General features: G+C 43.7%; 1 long non-coding RNA gene across 1 annotated transcript in view; it reads right to left on the reverse strand.

The window, feature by feature from the left end:
• LOC147015316 (uncharacterized) overlaps positions 1–15,064 on the reverse strand; it is a 69,577-nt gene extending 54,513 nt beyond the window's left edge. The window contains exons 1-3 of the long non-coding RNA XR_015050283.1: positions 14,921–15,064; positions 9,340–9,413; positions 3,073–3,229 (exon numbers count right to left, since the gene is read on the reverse strand). This is a non-coding gene — a long non-coding RNA (uncharacterized LOC147015316). The remainder of the gene's footprint in view (positions 1–3,072; positions 3,230–9,339; positions 9,414–14,920) is intronic.
• Between the last annotated feature and the right edge of the window lie 9,404 nt (positions 15,065–24,468).

The following is a 24,468-nucleotide window of genomic DNA, read 5'->3' on the forward strand; positions in this document are numbered from 1 at the left end:
CACCTCCACATTATTAAAAACACCTCGCTGCCACAAGATATATATATATATATATATATATATATATATATATATATATATATATATATATATATATATATATATATATATATATATATATATATATATATATATATATATATATATAGATATATATAGATATATATACAGTAGACTAGGCGTAAGTCGTCACCATCAGGACCAAGAAAAAAAGTGACGACTTAGAAATGTGACGACTTACACGTATGCGAACATTCATGATGACTGTGGGGTGAAGGATGAAGTCGCGCGTGGCCTGGACACCTATGTGTGAGAGCCGGCTATTGTACCAAAAGGATAACACAATCCTCGGGGCATAGGTGGGGGTTCATTGGTGAGTTGGAAAGTGGTCAAGCAAAGATGGAATTCATGAATCAGTTTATCAAAAGTAAAGATAATGAACAACTGTAAGACACCAACTTCGCCTGCTTATTACCATGATGGGATTGGCCAACGAACCCCAGAGACTTTTCTGGCAGCATCTGCCAGAAAAGCCCAGTCTCATCGGCATTGTACACGTCCCGAGGCTGATACCTTTCCAAGATATCTTTCAATTTGCCATCCTTCCAGTCGTGCATCACTGCCGAATCCATGCTGCCTGATTCGCCGCACTTCTTGACCTTGCCGATTCTCCACCTCACTTTGAATCTGTCTATCCAGTACATCGGCAAGGTCTCGGCATCATCATGCCCGAGGTCCGCAGCGAATTGACGTGCCTTCAGCAGCAACATTTCACCGTCCAACCGAATATTTGGCTGAGCCGACATTTGCCGAAACCAGATGATGAGTGCGTCATCGACATCTTCAAAGGACACACATTTCATGCGTTTCACACTTACCACCGGCCTCGAGATCTTCTCCACTTGTCCAAATATCTTGCCCTTATTCTTCAAGATATCGTTCAATGTCTGCCGTTTGATGTCCAACTTCTCAGCTATGGCTGTTTTCTTCATCAGTGGGTTTGCCTCGCAAAACTGGATAATGCCGTATTTTTCTTGGTAGGTTTTAGTTGTAAGCTTACGCTTAGTCGCCATTGTCCTGCCTGCAGTGCGATCAACGTGTGTACGCAGTTATAAATAGCCTATCACTGGCGGTGTAAACCAATGAGCGAGCATCACGATTCCATGAAATCGGGCTTCTCACGAGGCAGCAGTTCCATGTGATGAGTTAGGAGTGGTAATTTACTTGAGTTTCCATTACGTGTGAACGGACAACATCTGACGACTTAGACGAAGTGACGACTTAGAGATGATGACTTACAGAGGGATGACCCTTTATTCAAAGGGATTTAACATGAGATAAATTCGGGACTTTTTGACGCTGCCGACTTAGGGTAAGTGACGAGTTACACGCTGCCGACTTACGCCTAGTCTAATGTGTGTATATATATATATATATATATATATATATATATATATATATATATATATATATATATATATATATATATAGCTGTTATTAACATTATTAACAATGTTATTATTATTAACAAGAAGGTATATACAGAAATGTGCTACTACATGGAAAACAGCATCCTGGTTACCATGGCAACCACTTTAGATGCCGAACGTATGTCGCGACACACCGTCTCCACAGTCTGTACCTATGTACCAAATATGAAACGTGAAAGTTGAAAACTTTGGGAGTTAGAGTGCGGACAGGAACGGACGGACGGACGGACGGACGGACGGTATCACATAATACGCCCAGATATATATATATATATATATATATATATATATATATATATATATATATATATATATATATATATATATATATATATATATATATATATATATCGGGTGTATAATAAAAACGATAGGTCGAGTGGAAAGAAGAATAAGAATCCCCATCTATTACTGACACTGAATGGGCAAGAAAAGTTAGCGACCGATACTTTTTCTGGCTTAATGTGGTCGCCTTCGCCGTTCCTCTGGAATACGAACATTGCACGTGGGGATTTCAGAATGTTAGTAAGTCTGACTGTGTCTTCAGTGAACGTGGAAGTCATGAGGGATCGCCAGAGTTTTTGAAAATCCTCATTCAAAGAGGCCATTCAAAAATTACACAACGTATGGGGGCTGGGGGGGGGGAGGGTTGGGGGGTGGTGTATGTCCAAGCGTTACGGAGTGTTACAGGGGAGAGGGGTGTTTCCAGTGCCGTTATGTAACACTAATCAATCAATGACAACTTTGTTCCAACTTCTCGGCACCCTTAGGCCTCTCACTGCATTGAACGAAGACTTTGAGTCTTGTACTTTCCTGATCTTTCCAAATTCAATATAAAGCTAGTTTGAAACCCATTTTGAATTGATGACTTGATGGACCTATCTGGTCCTGCCCAGGAGTCTCTCATTGATCTCCAGAATGATGATGCAGCCCAGGATATATTTAAAGACACTTTTGTTGTTTTGTGCTGAATCCATACCCTGTGGCTGCAAGATTAGCTGTATTGTGCCCTGATGGTGTTTCCGTTGACATGCTTGCGTGAGACCGGATTCTCATCCCTCTTTGTGATGAAACCTAAAACTTTGAGCAAGACTGCAACTTGAAGATGACCTTCGATGTCCTTTATAGAAAACCAGTCCACGTATTGATAATCTAGTTGATGATTAATAAACAGGCCCAGTGTTCGCATTAAGATGAAAATTACCAATATGGCAAATGACACATTTATGAAATAGCAATTAATAGGGTACTGTATTGTACTGTACTTTCAAAATGATGTATGAATACTAATGAGGCCTTTTGCCCATGCGATGTGTGTGCATTTTAGCATTTTTAACCTGCTTTTGCTGGCATTAAATCTCTAAGTGAAATAGCATTTAAACCAAATCGTGGCAATTCCAAAAATGGTTCACCATAACTGTTGTATTCCTGGATGCAAATCAGACTCACAAAAATATAGGAAATGCGAGAAACATCCGTGGATGAGAGGTGTTGAGTTCCTACCATTTGGTGTTAACACGATCGAACAGCAGGAGTGTATAAAACTAACAGCTTATGAACCGGCTGCTCTCAGAGTATCTACCTATATGGAGACCTGGTAGGTTTCCGTTCCATCTCTTGAAACCCACCCACGCGTGGAGACAGCAGCCAACAACAGCAACTTGCATGCGTACACACGTACACACACATATACGTGGACACTTTGAGATCTGGGAGGGCTCTGTATCACCTTCTGAAACCTGCAAATGGAGATAACAATCAACGACACACACACACACACTTCTCCTTGTCACAACGAGGTAGAAGGTGCTTTAGTAGAAAGACAGATCATTTTACTGCAAGACAAATGACAAGTTATATTGCAACATTACATTGATCGCACACATACACATACACACTGATAAACTGATAGTTGGGACAGTAAGTTTAGGATTGGAAAGTTCTACAACACCCTCCTTATACCCAGATCTCGTGGCACAGGTTTTCACTGATTTACATCCTTAAAATATCCTTTCCAAAGTGAATATTTTGTCAGTGAGTGAATAAATGCACAGAGCAGTGCAAGAACGAACACCCGCAATGTCTCATCATGACAAGCACAAACGCTCGTATAGGATGACGGATAGAGTGTCTTTCTGTAACTCGTGATTTTGGTGAGAAGTTTTGAACATTGCAAATACCCCTGTGGGAAAAAAAAAACATAATTGGGTGTCCCGTCTGTCGGCATTAGTTGGTGGACGGAAAGTTCCCACGGTGTCTTTCGTGAAGAGTAGGTGAACTATCGCCGACACCTTTTATTTTTTTGTATACCTTGTCGTGGTTCGTATGAGAGCTAACACACAACACACAGCAAGGGGGGCATGAGACAAGAGGGGAGGGAGTGGGAAGGACAAAATAGTGGGGAACGGAGACATTAGGAGATCTGTGGAAGGGAGAGGGATGGGGCGGGGAACATGGGGAATACAAGATGGACATTACAGGGACTTTCAGGAAGGAAAGCAGGGAATTTGAAGGAGATGGGTTTGGGGTGGATTAACGGGGAGAGAAGGGATCGAGGATTTGGATGGGGGGCGATAAGAGGCGGTGGTCAACAGCTGTTTTTAAGGCCTGGAGAGAAGGATGGGAATGAATAGAGTGAGGGAGTTTATTCCAAAGGTGGGAAAAAAGAGGAATGAAAGAGTGAAGGTGAGCAGTGATTCGTGATTTTGGTAGTTTTACCAGAAGGGGGTTGGTGGGGGACCTTGAGCGCCCTGTGGAAATGTAGTGGGGACAAATCGCAGAGAGAGAGAGAGCAGGGGGGGAAGCGAGGCTGGAGAGGAGACGGTAGAAGACAGAAAGACCACCGACCAGCCTGCGGTGATTGAGTGAGAGGCCCAAAGACTCAGCCTCATTGCGGGAGATGCCGATGATCTTAAATGCCCTGGTTTCTACAGCGTGAAGCCGAGAAAGGTGGGAGGTAGGAGCACCAGCCCTGAGGGGAGAGCAGCACTCCATCAGGCTGCGGACAAAAGCTTTGTAAGTGGTCAGGAGCTCAGGTGGGCTGAGGAAGGACTTTGCACGATGGAGGATTCCCAGCCGGCGACTGGCTTTGGAGGAGAGGTTTTAAATGTGGCTTTCCCAGGAAAGGTCATGGCAGATAGTGAGACCCAGAAGCTTGAAAGAAAGGACTTCTTCCAGAGGATTGTTGAGAAAGTGGATGGGGGGGGGTTCTAAACGGTCCTTTCGAAGAGACATCGTGAGAGTGTGAGATTTGTCCGGATTGAAAGACATGTTCCACGTGTTGCACCAGTTTGTGATTTTATCCAGATCTGCAGTGAGCGAAGAAGCTGTTGCTTGCCGGTCTGAGGGATGACCGATGGTACGGCAGAGGGTGGAGTCATCAGCAAAGAGAAATAGAGGATTTTCCAGAGAGTCGGAGAGATCATTGAAGAAAATCAGAAAAAGAACAGGGCCCAGAACGCTACCTTGAGGAACTCCAGCCTGGACAGGAAGGGGGGATGAAAGAACTCCATTTAGGGCCACACGGTGACTGTGACAGGAGAAGAAGTCTGGGAGCCATGAGTGGAGATGGCCTTGGATACCATAGGAAGAGAGTTTGGTGAGCAGGGCAGGGTGCCAGACTGTGTCAAAAGCACGTGATATGTCCAGGGATACGGCTCGGATTTCCTGTCTGGCATTGAGGGCTTCCATTCGTTGGGAGAGCAGAAGCAGCATATCCAGGGTAGAGTGACCTGGTCTGAAACCAAATTGATGATCAGAATCAAGCCATTGGAGAAGAGGAAGGATTTAATGTCTGAAGCGATGAAGGATTCCATAACCTTGCTGATGATTGGGAGAAGGCTGCTTGGTCTGTAGTTGCAGGGATCTGTTTTTGCACCTTTTTTATGCAGGGCAGTGATGTTAGCAGATTTCCAAGCAGATGGCAGATGACCTTGGGCAAATGAGAGGGTGAATAGAACAGAGAGAGGGTGAGCAAGAGCAGAAGAGCAGGCTTTGAGGACACGTGGGCTGATGCCATCTGGACCGGTTGCAGAATCTGAGTCAAGGTTTGACAGCAAGCTCTCCACCTTGTCAGGAGAAAAGGACACAGAGTGCAGGGATAGTTGGGTGCGACTGGGTAAGGTTGGTAGAGAAAGTGATGCGTTTTGGACACAAGATTTAGCTGCAAACACCGAGTTTAGGTATTCAGCCTTTTAACATGCGGTATCAGCAGTGCTGCCATTTGAGGTAAGGGAGGGGATGGAGGGGGAACATACACCAGAAACAGATTTGATTAGATGCCACCAGGATTTTGAGGAGGGAGAGAGGTTTGAGAGTTCAGACTTGAGATGAGAAAGATGTTGTTTTCTGGCTCTCCTGAGGGTAGATACACACTTGTTCCGAGCTTTATGGAAGGAACTGAGTTTGCCCTCAGTTGGGATTGCTTTCCATGAGGCAAGGACAAGTTGTTTCGGACAACTGCCTCACCACAAGCTTCAGCGAACCAAGGGAGGGAGGAAGGGTAGGAGAACTGAAGACGAGAGGGGATATATCTGTGCATGAGGGAGAACAAGTTTCTTTGAAAGAATTCCCAGGATGAGTTGATGTTGTAGAAAGTAGAGATAGGAGACCAGTCTATAAGTTTGAGGGCTGCTTGGAGACCCTGCCAGTCGGCTTGAGTGAAATGCCAGACTCGACGGCGGTGAGGTGGTTCTCTGATAATAGCCAGAGAGATGTCCACTTTAACAAGGACGTGGTCAGAAAAACCAATTGGAGCGAAGGAAGAGCAGCAGATATTGTCAGGGAAATTTGTCAAAATCAGATCCGGAAGAGATGGAGTACCATTGGTTGAGATCCGGGTAGGGAAGTTGGCCGATTGAGCCAGTCCCAATGAGTCGCATAAAGCCTTTGCTGAGGTTCCATGACAGGTGAAAGAGGTTCCCACACCTAGCCAACTGGCATGATGACAATTGAAGTCACCATATAAGAGGAAGAGAGAGTTTGGATGAGAATATAGAAGTTGGTCCATGTTTTCAGATAGTGACGTGTAGATGGAGTCATCACGGTTTGGTGGATGGTACAGTACACATATAAACATGAGGTGGGAGTGGAGGGAAGCCGTAGCCAGAGGTATTCCTGGGGGTGTTGGGGAGTGAGAGCAGTGCATGGAGAGTGAGGAAGAGAGTCTTTGATGAAGAGAGCAACTCCTCCACCAGGGCGAGGCTCAGGTCTATCATACCGGAGGAGGAAGTAACCGGGGAGAGATACTTGTGAGTCAGACACGTCTTGGGGGAGGAAAGTTTCTGTTAGGCAGATTATGTCTGGTTTGTCAGTGGCAGCCTGTATGGAAAGATCTGAAAGGTTTGAGCACAGGCCCCGGATATTTGAGGTCCCCACTTTTAATGAAGAGGGAGGGAGGAGGCTTTTGGTGCAGGGGGTTGGGGGGGGTAGGACAAGGGACGAGGGGGGGAGGTAAGGAGGGTTGCTGAAAGAGTGTGGGGGATTGCAGAATAGCGAGGGGAGGGGGCCGGATGAGGAGGAGAAAAGGCTCTGTAGTGCTGGGGGAGGGGGACAAGAGAGGGGGAAGAAGGTAGTTGAGGATTTGAAGAGGTGGAATGAAGAGATAGAGGTGAGAGGGCAGTGGAAGGAGTCAGCTTTGTGGATGAGAGGGGGGCAACTTTGAGAATGATGAGTGAGGGGGATGAATGGTGGGAGAAAGGTGAGGGGAGAGTTTTTCAGAGAGGTGAGGGAGAAGGGAGAAGAGGGAGGGAGAAGAGTGGGATGGTTGCTTTAAGAGTGAGGAGTGAGAGGAGTGAGTTGGCACTGAAGTTGGAAAAAAAGAATGGTTGATGGAAAGCGAGCATTCATAGCAAACTGGGTTTTTTTCAAGTTTTAGGTCAGAGATGCGATTTAACACATTTCTTGATGGATGCAATAAAGGCGAATTCAGAGAATGGAGAGAAGAAACGCTGTAACAGTTGGATTTTTGAGACAAGGTATGAAGGAAAGGTCGAAATGAGAGCAGTCTGTTTAAATCGCAGAAGAGTTGTGCATTCTGATACAGTAAAGAGTACCACACGTGTGAAAGAGGAAGATGAAGCATTATAAGAGATCGTTTTTATTATTATTAATGTTTGAGAGAGTTTTCAACAGATTAGGTCATGGAAGTGTTGTCGAAAAAAAAAATTGAGGAAGAAGAGGAAGACCAGGAAGAAGAGGAAGAAGAGGAATCGAGACTCGTGAGTGTGCAAGGAGAAAGGTAGCGGGTTTTTTTATTTAAGATAAGAAATAGAGTGATTAGTTGAGAGGGATGGGGGACGTTAGGAAAGTGGGGAAGATATAAATTGAAGGTAATGGGGAGAAAAACAAAACACGATCGTACACCGAGGGGAACCAGTAGGCCTCAAGCCTCAAGGGTAGGCCTCAAGAACCCGGTAAGACAAGGTCGACAAAATCTCACAAAACAGCACCATTTTTGAAACAAAACCGAACTAGGAACACACAGTAACATGTAGGTGAGAAAATAAACAGTTAAAACGGGACGGATAACGACCGGAAACTTAACTTTGAGATTGTCAGCAGAGAGCCCTGTAGGAGACCTGTCGACGCTCTAAACCCAGAACCGGAAGTTGAACAAATTACAAAATCCTGCCCTAATTACTGTTGGCAAACCAGCCAGCATGATCTCTGACCTCAAAATTGCTTGGGCAGAACTAATGGTCTGTAACATAGAGTATGGTACATCAGGTCAGAATATCCTGACACTATATGTTCTCTGTACAGTCTCCTCCGTAAGCCTAAGAGAGCACCTTTTTCACCCAAAAATTTCCTTACAACACCTGGTTAGAATATTCATTGAAAAAGGTTTTTTTCAAAATTAACCGAAATTGGATACAAAATCATTCTGCTTTATGCAGCCAAAATACTCCGGTGATACTTATATACAAAATACTTAAACTCGAGTTCATAGAACACCTTACCTCGGTGCAGTCTTGAGAAAAAGGAAACATGGGAAGGGTCTTTTTAATTCCTGTTTTGGGTTTCCGAGCACAATCTATATTTCTTATGAGCTGCCATTTTGTCTGAATTTCGATATTCCCCACGCTGAGAGAGAGCGCGTCAAATTTAATTGGTCAAGATGGCGTAAAATGGCATAATATTTTGTCCAAATATTGCTAAACTGGAGGTGATTAGGAAGTGGCAGCAAGGCGATTTGTTTTCTACAGTGTTCAAAAATGTAATTAAATTGAAATAAAATAAATATTTTAAAGGCTGCAGAAGAAAATAAAAAGTTTTTTTGGAAGTTTACTGCCGCTGATGTTTACACCACCTTATTTAACACGTTAAATTAGTTCTTCACGACTGTTATTTGTGTCTTTTATTAAGTCACTAAAAACGAAGTTTCCTGTTTGGAATGATTTTCCATTTTGTTTAACTGCCAGACAAGCAGACAGACTAAAAAAGTACTTTACTTCTCTCTGCACATGCGTGATTGGGACAAGATTCCGTACAATTTTCCAAATCCAGAGCCAAAGTACTGCTAAACTGCAGGTTTGTCTTCCGATTCATGTATCAATTAGCGTGTTCAAAATATACAATTGACAAATTTGGTTGATACATTTTCTAATTGCCCCCTCATAGGAGTTTTACATGTTTTGGATGGCATTGACCTTGACCTTTGACTTATCTTGACCAGATTTTATAAACATATACTACACATGCATACAAATAAGCTTTGTAAGTTTCAATCTAATATGTTGAAAAATTCCTGAGGTTTGGCAATAATAATATCACAAAAAATCCAATATGATTACAATAGGGTGAAATTGTTGTCATGGACACTGTTTTCTCTTTGCCACGTGGGACTTGCCTCTTCGCCTTGTGGGACTTGGATCTTCACCACGTGGGACTTGCCTCTTCACCACAAACCAAGATGAACAGAACCTGAAAAAAGATATAGAAAATGAATTAATTAATTCTATTTTTCACCCTTTTAGCTTGGTACTGATGTGTTTACCAATACAGGGCTTTTTGCTTATGGCTCGTGGGCCTCAAGCATTATTGCAAAATGTGCTGAGATAGAAGGTCTACTAACGGGGTCTCTGGAGTCTTCGGGGATCAAGGCTTCCAATGAGGTTTACAGGTTTTACAGGGTGTTAGGGTACTGATGGGTCTTTGGGGTCTTCAGGTTATAAATGGTCTGAGCAGTCTTAAGGGTCCTAGGAGTCTTAGGGTTATAAAGTGTCGAAAGGGTCTTATGGGTTTTCATAGGTCTTTTTCATCTTTAGGGTATTAAGAGTCTTTGGGGTTTTAAAAGGTCTAAAACGTCTTCGGGGTCTAAGGGGTGTAAAGGTTTAAATGCATAAATGGTCTTCAAAGGTCCAAAGGGTATAAAAGGTTTTTTTAAAATGGTTTAAAGGGGTCTTAAAGGTCGAAGGGGTCTACATTTCTAAAAGGTACGATGTTCCAAGAGTCCATGATTACTTCTACCACCGAAGGCGAAGGAGGTTATGTTTTCACCACTTTCTCTCTGTTTGTTTGTTTGTCTGTTTGTTTTTTTGTTTGTCTGTTTGATTGTTTGTTTGTCTGTGTACAGGATATCTCAAAAAGTTGTGGACATGTTGGATGTGTGACAAGGAATAATTAATTGATTCAATTTTGGTGGAGATCCGAATCCGGATCTGGATCTGATAATTACCTCCGCCACCAAAGGTGAAGGGGGTTATGTTTTCACCCCTTTCTGTTTGTTTGTCTGTGTGCAGGATATCTCAAAATTTGTGGACGAATCTCGATAAAAAATTTTGTGTACAGGTTCAGTGTGTGACAAGGACAAACTGATTAGATTTTGGTGAAGATCCGGATCCAGATCCGACTACTAGAATTATTTAAGTGATTCTTCACCATTGAGAGATCATGCCAAAACTATATATAGCACGATATCTCAAAAAGTTGTGGACGGATTCGGATGAAAGTTGGTGGACAGGTTGGGTGTGTGGCAAGGAAAAATTGATTCGATTTTGCTGAAGATCCGAAAATTATTTAATTTTTAAAGTGATTCTTCACCATTGAGAATTGGGGCCAAAAACGATATAGTGCTGTATAGCATAATATTTCAAAAATGTATTAGGCCAGATATGTTCTCATGGATCAGGCATTAAGTGGAGGAGGTACGCGCTCTCCCGAGTGCCCTTCCAGTTAATAGAGGTAATTAATAGACGTACTCGCAACTCAACTCACGTTCAAACAGTACGTAATTAATAGATATACTCACAGGAGTCCACAAACACTTCACCTCGCCGAGGGTTCACTATCCACCCATGTTTTTCAGTTGTATAAGCAGTACAGTAGATCCAAAGATATTAAGTGAATCGGTTGAAAATTGACAATTTATACGACCTTGACCTTTGAACTTTTGACTTCAAACAATAGGCTTCCAGCTTGTCACTACCTTTATCAGGTGGGTATTGGGTATGAGGGTGAAATTGGGACCTGTAGGCGATTGACATACAAACAAACAAGTAAGAAGGAAGTCGTGCAGACTGCAGAACATGATACTTGTGAATTCCCGCAAACAAATTTGACCTTAAAAATAATATTGGTGGTTGAATTCAGTGACGCCTCTTCGAAATCCTCTTCAAATTTCAAGTCAATTGGATGAAAAATGGTGATTTTCGAAATTCCACCCAAGTTGTTGACCTTTGGCCGATGTTGACCTCAAACATAATTATTGGTGGTTGAATTCAGTGACCTGATATGTAAATCCTCCGCAAATTTCAACTCTGTTGGATGAAAATTGAGTTAAACAATTTCACCTTCGTTGTTGACCTTTGGCCTATGTTGACATCAAAAATAATGAGTGGTTGAATTAAGTAACATGATCGGCAAACCCCGTTCACATTTCAAGTAAACCAGATGAAAATTGATGAATTTAGAAATCTGGCCATGGTTGACCTTGACCTTTAGACCTCAAAAATAATTGGTGGTTGAATTCAGTGACCTGATATGCAAATCCTCTTCAAATTTGAAGTCAATCGGATGAACATGGTGAGTGGGAAGTGGGCGTGGCGTGTGAGAAGGAGGAGGCTCAGGAGTAGAAGTGGGTGTGGCATATGAGAAGGAAGAGGGTCAGGAGTGGAAGTGGGCGTGGCGTGTGAGGAGGAGGCGGCTCGGGAGTGGAAGTGGGCGTGGCATGTGAGAAGGAGGAGGCTCGGGAGTGGAAGTGGGTGTGGCGTGTGAGAGGGAGTAGGCTCGGGAGTGGAAGTGGGTGTGGCGTGTGAGAGGGAGTAGGCTCGGGAGTGGAAGTGGGTGTGGCATGTGAGAGGGAGTAGGCTCGGGAGTGGAGGTGGGTGTGGCGTGTGAGAAGGAGGTGGCTCAGGAGTAGAAGTGGGTGTGGCATATGAGAAGGAGGAGGTTAAGGAGTGGAAGTTGGTGTGGCGTGTGAGAAGGAGGAGGCTCAGGAGTGGAAGTGGGTGTGGTGTGCGAGAGGGAGTAGGCTCAGGAGTGGAAGTGGGCGTGGCGTGTGAGGAGGAGGAGGCTCGGGAGTGGAAGTGGGTGTGGTGTGCGAGAGGGAGTAGGCTCAGGAGTGGAAGTGGGCGTGGCGTGTGAGGAGGAGGAGGCTCGGGAGTGGAAGTGGGTGTGGTGTGCGAGAGGGAGTAGGCTCGGGAGTGGAAGTGGGTGTGGCGTGTGAGGAGGAGGAGGCTCGGGAGTGGAAGTGGGCGTGGCGTGTGAGGAGGAGGAGGCTCGGGAGTGGAAGTGGGCATGGCGTGTGAGGTGGAGGAGGCTCAGGAGTGGAAGTGGGCGTGGCGTGTGAGGAGGAGGAGGCTCGGGAGTGGAAGTGGGTGTGGTGTGTGAGAGGGAGTAGGCTCGGGAGTGGAAGTGGGTGTGGTGTGTGAGAGGGAGTAGGCTCGGGAGTAGAAGTGGGTGTGACGTGCGAGAGGGAGGAGGCTCGGGAGTGGAAGTGGGTGTGGCGTGTGAGAGGGAGTAGGCTCGGGAGTGGAGGTGGGTGTGGCCTGTGAGATGGAGGAGGACTGACCTCCTCCACAATCACGTGCTATGCCGATTGATGCTGCGTTCTCTGGTGATCAGTGAAGCTTCCATCTCCTAAAGGCCCGGTCACACCTTGACGTTTTAGCCAACGTATGCCGATTTTTGAATTGTTTTTCTAAAACGCTGGCACACGTTGAATACGTTATGGGTAAGTTTTGATAACATTGAGAGCACGCTGAAAAACACTGCCATACGTCGTTGTACGCTGGCTTTAAACATTGTACTTTTTGGTGTCCTCAAATTTTTTCATGCTTGAAATTTCACAACGTATGCCGGCATATGACTCACAGGCGTATGACTCACAGGCGTATGACTCACAGGCGTATGACTCACACGTTCCGCTACGCTGGCCACAAGTTGTATGCACGGTCTGCGATTGTTGACAGACGTCAACACATGCTACTTGTAAGTTAATCATAAGTTGAGACACGCCGACGTAATGTTTAGCGTACCCGAAACTTATTTCTAACCTTTGATTAACGTGTAGTTGGCACGTTACGCGATCGTTGCCACACGTCGACAGACGTTACTTTTAAGTTACTCATAGGCTGAAGGACGTCGGTATAATGGATCGTCCTTGCGTCAGCGTCCACGGCCACGGCCAGGACACTTATTTGCAGCATTCTTCAAACTTTTGTTCGGCATGACGAGGATGTTCACACTTCGATGTCTAGCTTGGCTATGATTCCAATTGTCCATCGGCAGCGTCTATTTAAAATAGTCGAGTTTGAGCGTTTTAACACGTTCAGAAGAAACGCTTCAAATTTCAAAACCCCAGCGTCAAAAAACAAAGGCGAGTGACAGCAATTTAAATCGTTCATTGTAAACAATGAAAATAGCTGAGTGGTACCGTTTAAAAGTCGTTGAGTGTAAAAAAAAATCCAATTGTTGAGCGCAAGCGTCTACTTTCAATAGTGGAGATGCAGCCATTTAAATCGTTGAGTTTATCATTTAAATCGTTAAATCGTTAAACGCAAGGACGATCCATCATAACCCACACCCTCCCCCTCACACTCACCTACTACTGCCAACATGAACAAACTACGACTAATACTAATACTAATACTAATACTAATACGGATACTGATACTGTTACTGCTGACATGGACATCGACTCAAAAAGGACTCGAAAACACTGTTGGGTTCCCCTTTTATGAACACCATTTTTATATACCAATTCCCAAAACCGCTGGGAACACGTCTTTATATGGCAGTTGTAAGTTAGAAACACGTTCATTTTTTTTTTTTTGTCGACCTGAAGACGTCATTGGAATACGTCTACATACATCGATGTGTGTTGGGACTACGTAAAGAATTGGTTCAAAGCACGTCAAACATAAGGTAGAAATAAGTTTCGCGTAAAAAAGACATTACCGCGACGTGTTTCGACTTATGAGTAGCTTATAAGTAGCCTTTGTGGACGTGTGTAAGCGTCCGCATATCGTGTGTAAAACTTATCCCCATCGCATGCGGAACGTGTGTCATACGCCAAGTACGTCGTAAAATTTTGAACATGTTTAAAATTTCTTGACGTACTCTACTTACTACGACGTATGATAGCGTATTTAGCGTTCTATTCACGTATACCAAACTTACTCATACCGTATTTGACGTGCCCCAACGTTTTAGACACATTTTTCTTAGGTCGGCATACGCTGGCAAGATCGCCAAGGTGTGACCGCGATGTTGTCACTTCCATTTCTACGGCAGTTATGATTCGAATCGTTGTGCGTCAGCCTTTTAATAGGCTACGTCACGACATCGTCGGCGATGCGTGCAACGCGCTATGCCTGAGTTAGACTATCGTTGGGCATAGGTTGTGTAGGCCGACAACAGGTTCAGCATTCGTTGGTATAAGTTATCTATAACAACGAAACGTTCTGTGTCCGTTACCAATGCGTTATACATAAGACCAAGTCGCTATGAATACGTCCGAATCTTTAAAAAAAACATCAAAAGTTCAACGTAAGCCAGCGTTTTACATACGTTTTAATACGTTGCCATCGCTGGCTAAAACGTCAAGGTGTGACCGGGCCTTGAACAGTGACTCAACGTCGACATATCACACGTGATGTCAAATGATCGTCTCGTCTGATGTAGTACTAGTAGTAGTAGTAGTAGTAGTAGTAGTAGTAGTAGTAGTAGTAGTAGTAGTAGTAGTAGTAGTAGTAGTAGTAGTAGTAGTAGTAGTAGTAGTAGTAGTAGTAGTAGTCGTAGTAGTAGTCAAGCACGTTCGCCGTTCAAAAGGTTATCAGAACGGGACAGTCCTTCATCGTTATAACCGTGCAGGATTCTGCAGACATTTTAGTTGTTGTTTTTTTTTTTAATACAAGCATATATAATTATTCAGGAAATATTTTTTTCTAATCACGTGGACTTAATCCACGAACAAACAAAACAACAACCTTGGAGTTTCTTGATTTGTTGCACGTGGTTCCGACAACATTTTGAACGAAATGGTCATGGTGGTGGTTTTCAACTTGAGTGAATCTCAAGACGGCCAAACACCTGGGACGGGGTAATTCATTCACCGAATCCCGTCGTGTCATTCAAGAGTGACTAACACGGTCACGTGATCACCGAGTTGAGCGTGTCGTGCACTTGTGCGATCACGTGATCTCTAATTAACTACGATAACAACAATAATAATAATAATGAATAATAAATAAAACTCCACGCGTTTTCCCGTTCAATTTCCAAGGCATTCACATTCCCGGTGTTTTCCAATGTTTAAAATTCAGATTTGTAAGTAAACCGAATCCGCTTATTTTGAGGGAACAAACCGCAATAAATCATCATTCCACTGACCTTGGTTTGAGAGAGGAGGGGAGGGTCAAAGGAGTCGTGAGAAAGGCGGATGTGACGTCACGGCTGTGGCGCGCGCGCGCGCGAGCACCGTGTGCTCAAGTCGAGGGGAAATGTCCGCGCGAAACAAAGGGTTTCCACGGGACAGTCCCATGATTCCGTCCGACACGTGTACCCTCCGTCGTGATGGTGGGATACCCGGCTTTTAGGGACAAATTACGCTGAAAACTAAAACCCAACACCACAGCCGCGTTGCGTCACTTAACGGAGCACGTGGGTCCGTCATGCTTGTTTGAATGTCGGAAATATTTGTGTTGTAAACCGCTCGGGAAGAATGAAATAAAAGGTGGGGTAATGCAGGTGTGGGCTGAGGAGGATGGGGGGACGGGGGGGAGGATGGGGGGACGGAGGGAGGATTGGTAGTCGGTCACGTTCCTGGATGGGTTCGGTTGCCGCACCTGAATCGACAGGATGTGCCGGCGTGGGAGAGTCGAGTCAAGGATGCGAGGAAATTGGACGCAGAAGGCCATTCGGCCCATCACGCCCGCGCCACACAAACACCAGATTCAATGAAATTGCTCGTTGAGCAAGGAATTGCCGGAATAACTTTGTCATATCTCCATGATCTCTGAAAAAACAAAAACCTGGAAATCAATTTGGTTTTTATAAGTCGATAGTGCTACTGTTTAATGAGTTATCGCACTTAGTTTGGTCATGATCATAACTTGGAAGTTAATCGGACTTGAAATGGTGTTTTTATCGCAATTTGAAAGTTTTGACCCAATCCCCCCTAACATTCGACCCCCGACCGCTAAGAAGGGTGTTGGTGTGACACCCCAATGAGACATATGGTTGGATGGAGAATTGGAAGATGTACATTTTGGATTTGGTTTGAAGTCGATACGACCATTTTAGCGGACGTTATTGCGAAAATAAGAATTTCGGTTTTTCAGTGACCTTGACCTTGACCTTGACCTTGACCAAGATTCACCAAAAACGACAAGTGTCTAAGTTGGACCATGGCCGATGTCTGTACCCAGTTTGGTCATGATCGCTGAAACGGTCTGGCTGCTACAGGGTAAACAAACACACAAACAAACAAACAGACAGACAGAATGACACACACAACCGACCAACATAATTACCGAAATCCGAAGGATTCCAGCAATTAACAAATCCATCAGAGGGAGAAAAAGCACCATTCCTCCACTACTCGGCATGCCACTCGTGTGATTAAACCGACATCTAGATCTACATCGACAGAAGTCAGAAAAACTAGGTCTGCAAGACACGTCCACTGGCCAGGGAAATTTGGCCAAGTTCTTCCAACAGGCAGAGCTAGATTAACCATTAGGCAGACAAGGCTTGTGCCTTAGGGCCAGCCAAAAATTTGGGCCAAAAATTCTTTTCACATTAAATATTTGTCTTTTTTTGTATTAAATATTTTGTTCTTGAATCAGTTCATCTTTTGTCTGGGGTCCAATTCCATGAGCCCGAGATCTAATTTAAAATTTTCAGGCCATTCTCTAAAATTTCAAAATGTGCCTTAGGGCCAGCCGAGGTTTAACCCAGCACTGGCAACAGGTCATTGTTACCTCCGCCAGCGAAGGTGAAGGACATGATGTTTTCACCTCTTTCTGTCTGTTTGTTGGTTTTGTTGTTTTATGTTTGTTTGTGTGCACGATATCTCAACAAGGATAAATGTGTCCAAGAGCCGCGTCCTAAAGGCGATTACAACAACAACTTCCGATATTTCGTCACGTGCCTTGACGAAGCCAATAGCGAGACCCGTCATGGAGGCCCCTCGTTCATGATGAGAAAATAGTGATATTACGAAATTACAACACATTAAATAGAATAATCTTTAAATAGTAACGTGAACTTTTCGAAACTTTAAAGCAAATGTCCGAAAATATTTAAAAGTTCATGATAGACGCTCTCAAAAGGCACCATCTATGTGAGGATGTGTACAGGTGTTTAGTATGTAAGGAGATCCGGATCCTGTATATAAAAGAGCCACGTCCTCAAGGTTTTGGAAGGAGGAAGAGGAAGAGGAAGAGGAAGAGGAAGAGGAAGAGGAAGAGGAAGAGGAAGAGGAAGAGGAAGAGGAGGAGGAAGAGGAAGAGGAAGAGGAGGAAGAGGAAGAGGAAGAGGAGGAAGAGGAGGAAGAGGAAGAGGAGGAAGAGGAAGAGGAGGAGGAAGAAGAGGAGGAAGAAGAGGAGGAAGAGGAGGAGGAGGAGGAGGAGGAGGAGGAGGAGGAGGAGAAGGAGAAGGAGAAGGAGAAGGAGAAGGAGAAGGAGAAGGAGAAGGAGAAGGAGAAGGAGAAGGAGAAGGAGAAGGAGAAGGAGAAGGAGCAGCAGCAGCTCCTCTCCTCTCTTGGAGCCACGTTCGCTCCGCAAGACGCGGCTAAAAAGGTTGTGGACGGATTCTGATGAAATTCCATCATGCATGACGAGTACAGAATTATCAATCACTGTTTTCATCATTCTCTGGAAATCTACATATTACATATGATGGGCACGGGAAGTGGTGGACCAGAGAACTATTTTATTCCACACTATATATCAATACGCAAGGCTGTAAATACACCACACTTACCTCCTTTCAAGATCTCATCCCACACCGAGAGGTCAACCCACACGGCAATAAATGAACATTTTACTCATTTGATGAACTCCAGAAAATAGCATAATCAACTCGAAGGGCACTCGGTAGAGCGTATACATCCGCCACATAATACCTGATCCACGAGAACATATTGGACCCAACACAATTTTGAAATTTCATGCTATACAGAGCTATATAGTTTTTGGCCCTCTCTCTCAATGGTGAAGAATCACTTCAAAAATTAAATAATTCTCGTATCCAGATCCGGATCCAGATCTTCACCAAAATCGAATCACTTCGTCCTTGTCACACATCCAACCTGTCCACAAATTTTCATTCAGATCCATGCACAACTTTTTGAGATATCCTGCACACAAACAGACAAACAAACCCACAGACAGAAAGGGGTGAAAACATAACCTCCTTCACGTTCGGTGAGGAGGTAAAGACCTTACAAGACCATCATAGCAATAGAACACTGCAATCCATCACCTCCAGCAGGTCACTGAAATGTACCATCTTGTGGATTGAGCACAGGGGTGAAACCTACCCTGGCTTGAGATTTTGAGGGGATTATTCTGCCCCATAACTGAATCACTTCACAGATCCAATCTCTCTGTGGCCTCATTGTGTTTCTGCGGGAAACCGCCTTGTCCCCAGAGCTATCTCGGTTGGTTGAGATGCAGCATCTGTTGATGCCGGTACAGCATCGGTCTCAGCGGGAACCACTTCTGCTGGTGCAGGTGTCCTCTCAGTTGACCCCAACCCCTCTAACTCCATTCTTAGAAGATGGTCTGCTGATTGGAAAGGTTGAGTTTCACAGCTCAGCCTGGTATCCTGCATTTGGTCCACAAGCCGTTTCCAAACACAGGGTCAAATTGCAACATCATAATTTAAGGGACCCTGTCTCGACCTTACACCACCAGTTACCCACTTGTGGTCCTGATGGGAGTCGCACACAAGAACAGGCTGTCCGACCAGAAATTCACACATTTTGCCTTTACCTCTACCAAGGGCCCATTGAAAAATTCTATCGTATCGTGCAGAGTTGAGGAGCTTTTGCTGCTCCTGAATCTCGGGGAATTGTTCTTCTGTTTCGCGATGTTTGTGAAGCGTCACGTTACATTCACGGAACATATCTGGGACCATGCGACTGCCTGCATTCGTCCAGCCACCGTATGACCACACTTGAGTAGAAATTCATTTATATCTGATTTCTACATATTCAATCTGTCTCCAATGTTTTGAGGTACCTATGTGATTCCAATTTGAACCTTTCTACTGTATCTGCTGCCACTACATCAACAGGGAGACCATTCCATGAATTAACTACTCTCTGCGTGAAAGACGCCACATGTGCACTCATTATTTTGTAAAGAACATGGTGAAGGATGATTCGTCTGACCAAATCGCATTTCTCTCCTGCTCGGTTGTCCATTGCCTGTGCTCTTTGCACCACTGGACTTGCAAAAGTGCATTACTAGTTGTGATGAGCGGTTGTGCACTGCAACCCGACGATGGTATCCCACTCTGTTTCTATCCCGAGTTCTCGGCGGATGATTTTTTTTATGTAACTGACTGCTCGTACCCCATGTTGAAATTTGCAGTCGATTGATCTGCAGTTGCTCGCCTGCTTTGCCTTGCATTTCAAATTAATGCAGATATCACGATCCTGGAATATGTGTGAGAGCTTCTGCCCACTGTTGCCCTTTGCTGATTATGTCTTTCCCTCGGAGTTTCATGCGGACATCACTTTCGACACCGTTGCTTGTGAAACATCAGGAATCTGAGCTGTTTTTAATCACCTAAGAGCCTGCCAAACATGCCCCAACAATCACACCTCTTTCAAAGTCACTGAGGTTTAATGGCTGAAGCCTTTTTTTTAATTAGAATTAAAAAAAAAAAACGTGAAACCATCAACCCTCAATCAGGGGAAAACCAAAAATCCAGAAATCAAAATAATACAAACAGGAGTCAAACCAAATTGATAACAATGAATCAAGACAAGAATGAAAACAATAATCTGAGCAGAATTTGTAATCAAAGAAAATCTAATTACCATTCCACAATTTGGATCCCCATAGGCCACCCCAAGAGGGGGATCACGTGTGAGGGGTAGGGGATTTATCTGGGGGGAGTGAGAACAGGAAGGAGTATGGGAGAGAGGAGGGAGGGGATTGGGAGTAGACAGCCATTTCACAATGTCCTTCCTTATTGATTCCCTCCCAGCCCAGGATGGGCAGTCCTTAAGGGAGGGTATGGACCCCTCTGGTAGTTGAACCTGGAGTCTTTCCTTGTAAACGGGCACGTGGGGCCTTTTCCTGGGGAGCCTTCCCTTTGTAGCGGCCCCGCTGATGCTTTTTCACCTCCCAATTCAATAATATGAGTAAGGAAAGTGAAAAAATATATTAAAAAACTACCGTTAAGAAATCGTTGTGGCCTGTCCCATAGTTGAGCAGGCCAAAAAATATGGCGGCTTCAGACCCCAGCGAGGTATCCCAGGATACGCCTTAAGACCCCAGAGCGAGGTGGCTGAGAATGCACCTGATAAAGGATGTAGTTAAATATAGCCGTTAATTATCTTAAAAAGGGGTGTTTTAATTAACGCAAACACCCAATTTTCACTCTTGTACTTTCTTGCAGTTCCCTTAGTAGACACAAAGTTTCAGGCTGCAAGGTTTCATGGTTTTGGAGTTATGGAGGAGGAAGCCTGGTGTTGGCTTAGTGGTTAGGGTGGTGGCTTGGGATCCCAGGGTCCTGAGTTCAAGCCCCATTGGCTGCTGAATTAACACCAGGGGGTTGACTCAGCCTGTCATCCTTCCGAGGTCGTCGAAATGAGTACCAGTGTACTGGTCCCGGTGTATGCCCCGGTTAGAATAGGTGTACCATATCCCTGTGTGTCGTAAGAGGCGACCAGGGTTGGCGTCAGGAAGGGCATCCGGCCATAAAAAAACATTTCCTCAAGAAAAAGCCCAACCCCTGCACAGCAGGGAAAAATGGCTGTAAAAACGGAGTTATGGAGGAGACACACACACACACACAAACACACACTGACATTTCTTAATACAGATACTCTGGGGCAAAAAAATGAGCCAAGCTGGGTTTTTTAATTTAATTTGGAGCCATTGAAGCTCAGGACATACCGTATTCCAGTTTAAATTGAATACTCATGTTACAGTAGCTAAAAGCCCTCGGCTCGGTTTAGAGAAATTTTTATGAAAAAATTCAGGATTTGAAGAATTTTGTTCTCAAAAAAAGTGAAAATTACGAAATTTCCATATTTTTGCCTTATATCTTTTAAGTTCAATATCTCGGGTAAGACAAAATATATCAAAATTTTATTACACATAAATAAGGAAGATAAGGCTGTTTTGAGTTGGTCTGTGTCACAAAGAAATTCAAAAAACATATTTTACTGTTCGAAGGACTGTATACTTTTAAAGATCTGCAATGCATTGTTAGGGTGTTGTCATGTTTTTTTTGGCAGTTTAGTGCGTATGTTGTGCTTAAATTGCTCCAATTTATGACTTGTACAGTTAGTGTAGGTCATGTTTTTTGTGTTTCAATTTAGAAATTCCTCCAGAGAAAAGAGTTCCATGCTGATGGGGATATTAACCAGAGAGTTGGTGTCAAAGCCACCCAATGCTCGCCTGTTTATACATTTATCGTTTTTAAAAGACTAGTCTAATAATATTTTTTATAAAGCATTGCAGTGAAGTCTGATCCAAATAATTTTAAAGCAATATATGTATTTGCATATTGTAATCAGTAAACTAGTACACATATTACATGAATGGCAAGCGTCTAGTATAAACAGGTGAGCATTGGGTGGCTTTGACACCATCTTAGGTTGAAATTTAATTAGTTTTTTTAAATCATTTGTTAATTTCAACTTTACTACACCAATAGTATACCCCAAAGGAGCCTCCATGCCAAATATCAGCATCCTAGTCCACATATTAAATGAATGGCAAGCTTCTAAAAAAATAACTTGCACCAAAAACTTTGAAGTTGATGTGCTACAAAAAAGGTAAGTTCAAAACAGATCAAAAATTTAAAACATTTGAAATTATTTTTTTTTATTTCAACTTCACCACATCAATAATATAGCCCAAAGGAACCTCCATGCCAAATATCAGCATCCTAGTACACATATTAAATGAATGGCAAGCTTCTAAATAACTTGCACCAAAAACTTTAACATTTTCACGCTGACGCTGATGCTCACGCCGGGGGTATCGCTATAGCTCTCTGTTCTTCGAACAGGCGAGCTAAAAATGGAATTGCTTTGTCTTCATCAAGCAGGCAAGACATTCTGAAATCACCAAGCTCCTGAAGAAGGAGAAAAATCCCTATTTTTCTGACTACCATAAAGAGAATAGGTCTACAGTTCCAGGAAAAAGGGATCTGCAGGCCTAGTGCCACTTCAAGTAAAGATGACAGGCGACTGAAACTCTAAGTCCTCCAGGACAAGAGATTCAACCTTGAGTGCATTTCAACAACTGTGAAGCATGGAGGAGGTGGAATCATGATCTGGGGTGCATTTTCGTCTGCTGGTGTTGGTGAGCTGATAAGGTCACAGTCAATTACTGCCAAGGAATACAAGAAAATATCAGAGAAAGGATTACTCCTCAGCCTCCAAAATTGACAGTGAATATATTAATGTCCATACGGATGGGAGAGACAAGTCAGCAGCGATTGATTTTGGTCAGCAAGTATGGAGTTTGCTGCAAAACTTTCAGCAAAGAGTTTAGCTTGATCAATGTGGGAGGAAAGGACTTCAGGACCATTAAAACACTTGTTTCTTATCTTTCCATTGGTAATGTATACAAATTTGAAAGCAAATACGGCAAAACCGGTAATGCTCGGACATCTAGAAAAGTAAAGTATTAGAGCGCTTGAAGTGATCACTCCTGTTATCATCAGTCACTCCTGTTATCCTGCAAGAAATAACAACATCCCGTCATACCATGTATATTTCTAAATCGCAGAAGAGGTACTGATTATAAACACTGGCAGCACATTCCTGAGAAATGAGCAAAATATCAACAAGTAATAGCTGCAGAGAGCCTGATGAGCTGCAAAAGTTTATCATATATGTAGGTATGGGCTTCAGGACTGACCTACATATGATGAGCTCAAACTTGAAATGGAAGAAAGTTGCCTGACGACACGTCAAGGTGGGTAAGAGTTTCGTAAACTTACTTCAACAGGTGAGGAAGGAACATGAAGCTCGTAAAGTGAAGGTGACCACCGTTCCCCTCCTGCAGGAGTGTATTGGAAACTTTTTTCGGAAAGTGTGAGAAACTGTGCATTGTTATGTGTATACTTGGCTGAGAAAATCATAATACGGTGCGGGTTTATAAGGTGGTGAAAATCAATCGAGTTTGGACTGCATTAGTTGAAAATTAGTAAAATAAAACTTTGTTGTAGTATTTGTTGAAGGTGGCTGAGTTTTCACGTCGGCAAGTACTCCTTTACTACTTTCGTTTTATTCATTACTCCTGTATTATCACCCTGAGAATAGTTCATGTAGGAATATGTACAATACAGTATAATATTGCAGACCCATACTCTTGGCAGAGCTTCAGGGGCCCTGAAGCCCCTGAATCAGGGCCGATCAGGACAAGTTTCAAGGCTAAAACACATCCTGGAAAGATCACCACTCCGCCACAAGATCCTCGACTGAAAGTGGAATTTGGTCCAGCGATTCTCACTTCGCCTTAGACACCATGGGTTCTTCAACGTCCACCAACAAATAGTACTGGCAGATATGTGCTTCAACTCAACTCAACGTCCTTCCGATGGATGTTGGTGCACACATTGATGCCTCGATGACCCTGCATGTGAAAGCAGTGAAACACCAGGGTGACAGTTTCTAGCTGGACCACGATTCAAGCACAGGCTAGACAGCACAAAGGAGAGTGTGCGTACCTGTGTAACTCGAGGCAATCCTGGCACCCTTGAGGATATACAGAAAAAGTTTAAACAGAAGTTAGCTAATATGACTCATGAATGGGGGGGGGGGGGGGAAATCTTGCGAAATCAGGAATCTTTGCTCGTGATGTGAATCATGTGAAGCCAAACTAACCAATTATATGACCATGTGACATATGCAATGCTTTGTTTGTTTTGTTCGAATATTCAATTAAAAGTAAATTTTTTGTGATTGATCATTCTTTGTGACTGCATCCGTACCTTAATCAAAACCTAATCCGCTTGTTCGTATGACCGACCCAACCCACCGTCCGAATCCGTCCATAACTTTCTGAGATATTGTGCCGTATATAGTTTTTTAGGCCGATCATTCAATGGTGAAGAATCACTTAAAGAAACTGTGGATCTGGATCCAGATCTGGATGTTCACCAAAATCGAATCAATTCATCCTTGTCATACACCCAACCTGTTCACTCGGTTTCGTCCGAATCGTCGATAACTTTTGCAGATATCCTGCTCACAGATGGACAGACAAACAAACAGATCGTGGGCGAAAACATAACTTCCATCAACATTTGGTGGCGGACGTTAATACGGTATCCG

Source organism: Eptatretus burgeri, chromosome 12, assembly GCF_056783735.1.
Source record: "Eptatretus burgeri isolate ZD-2024b chromosome 12, Ebu_testis_v1, whole genome shotgun sequence".
Lineage (NCBI taxonomy): Eukaryota > Metazoa > Chordata > Myxini > Myxiniformes > Myxinidae > Eptatretus > Eptatretus burgeri.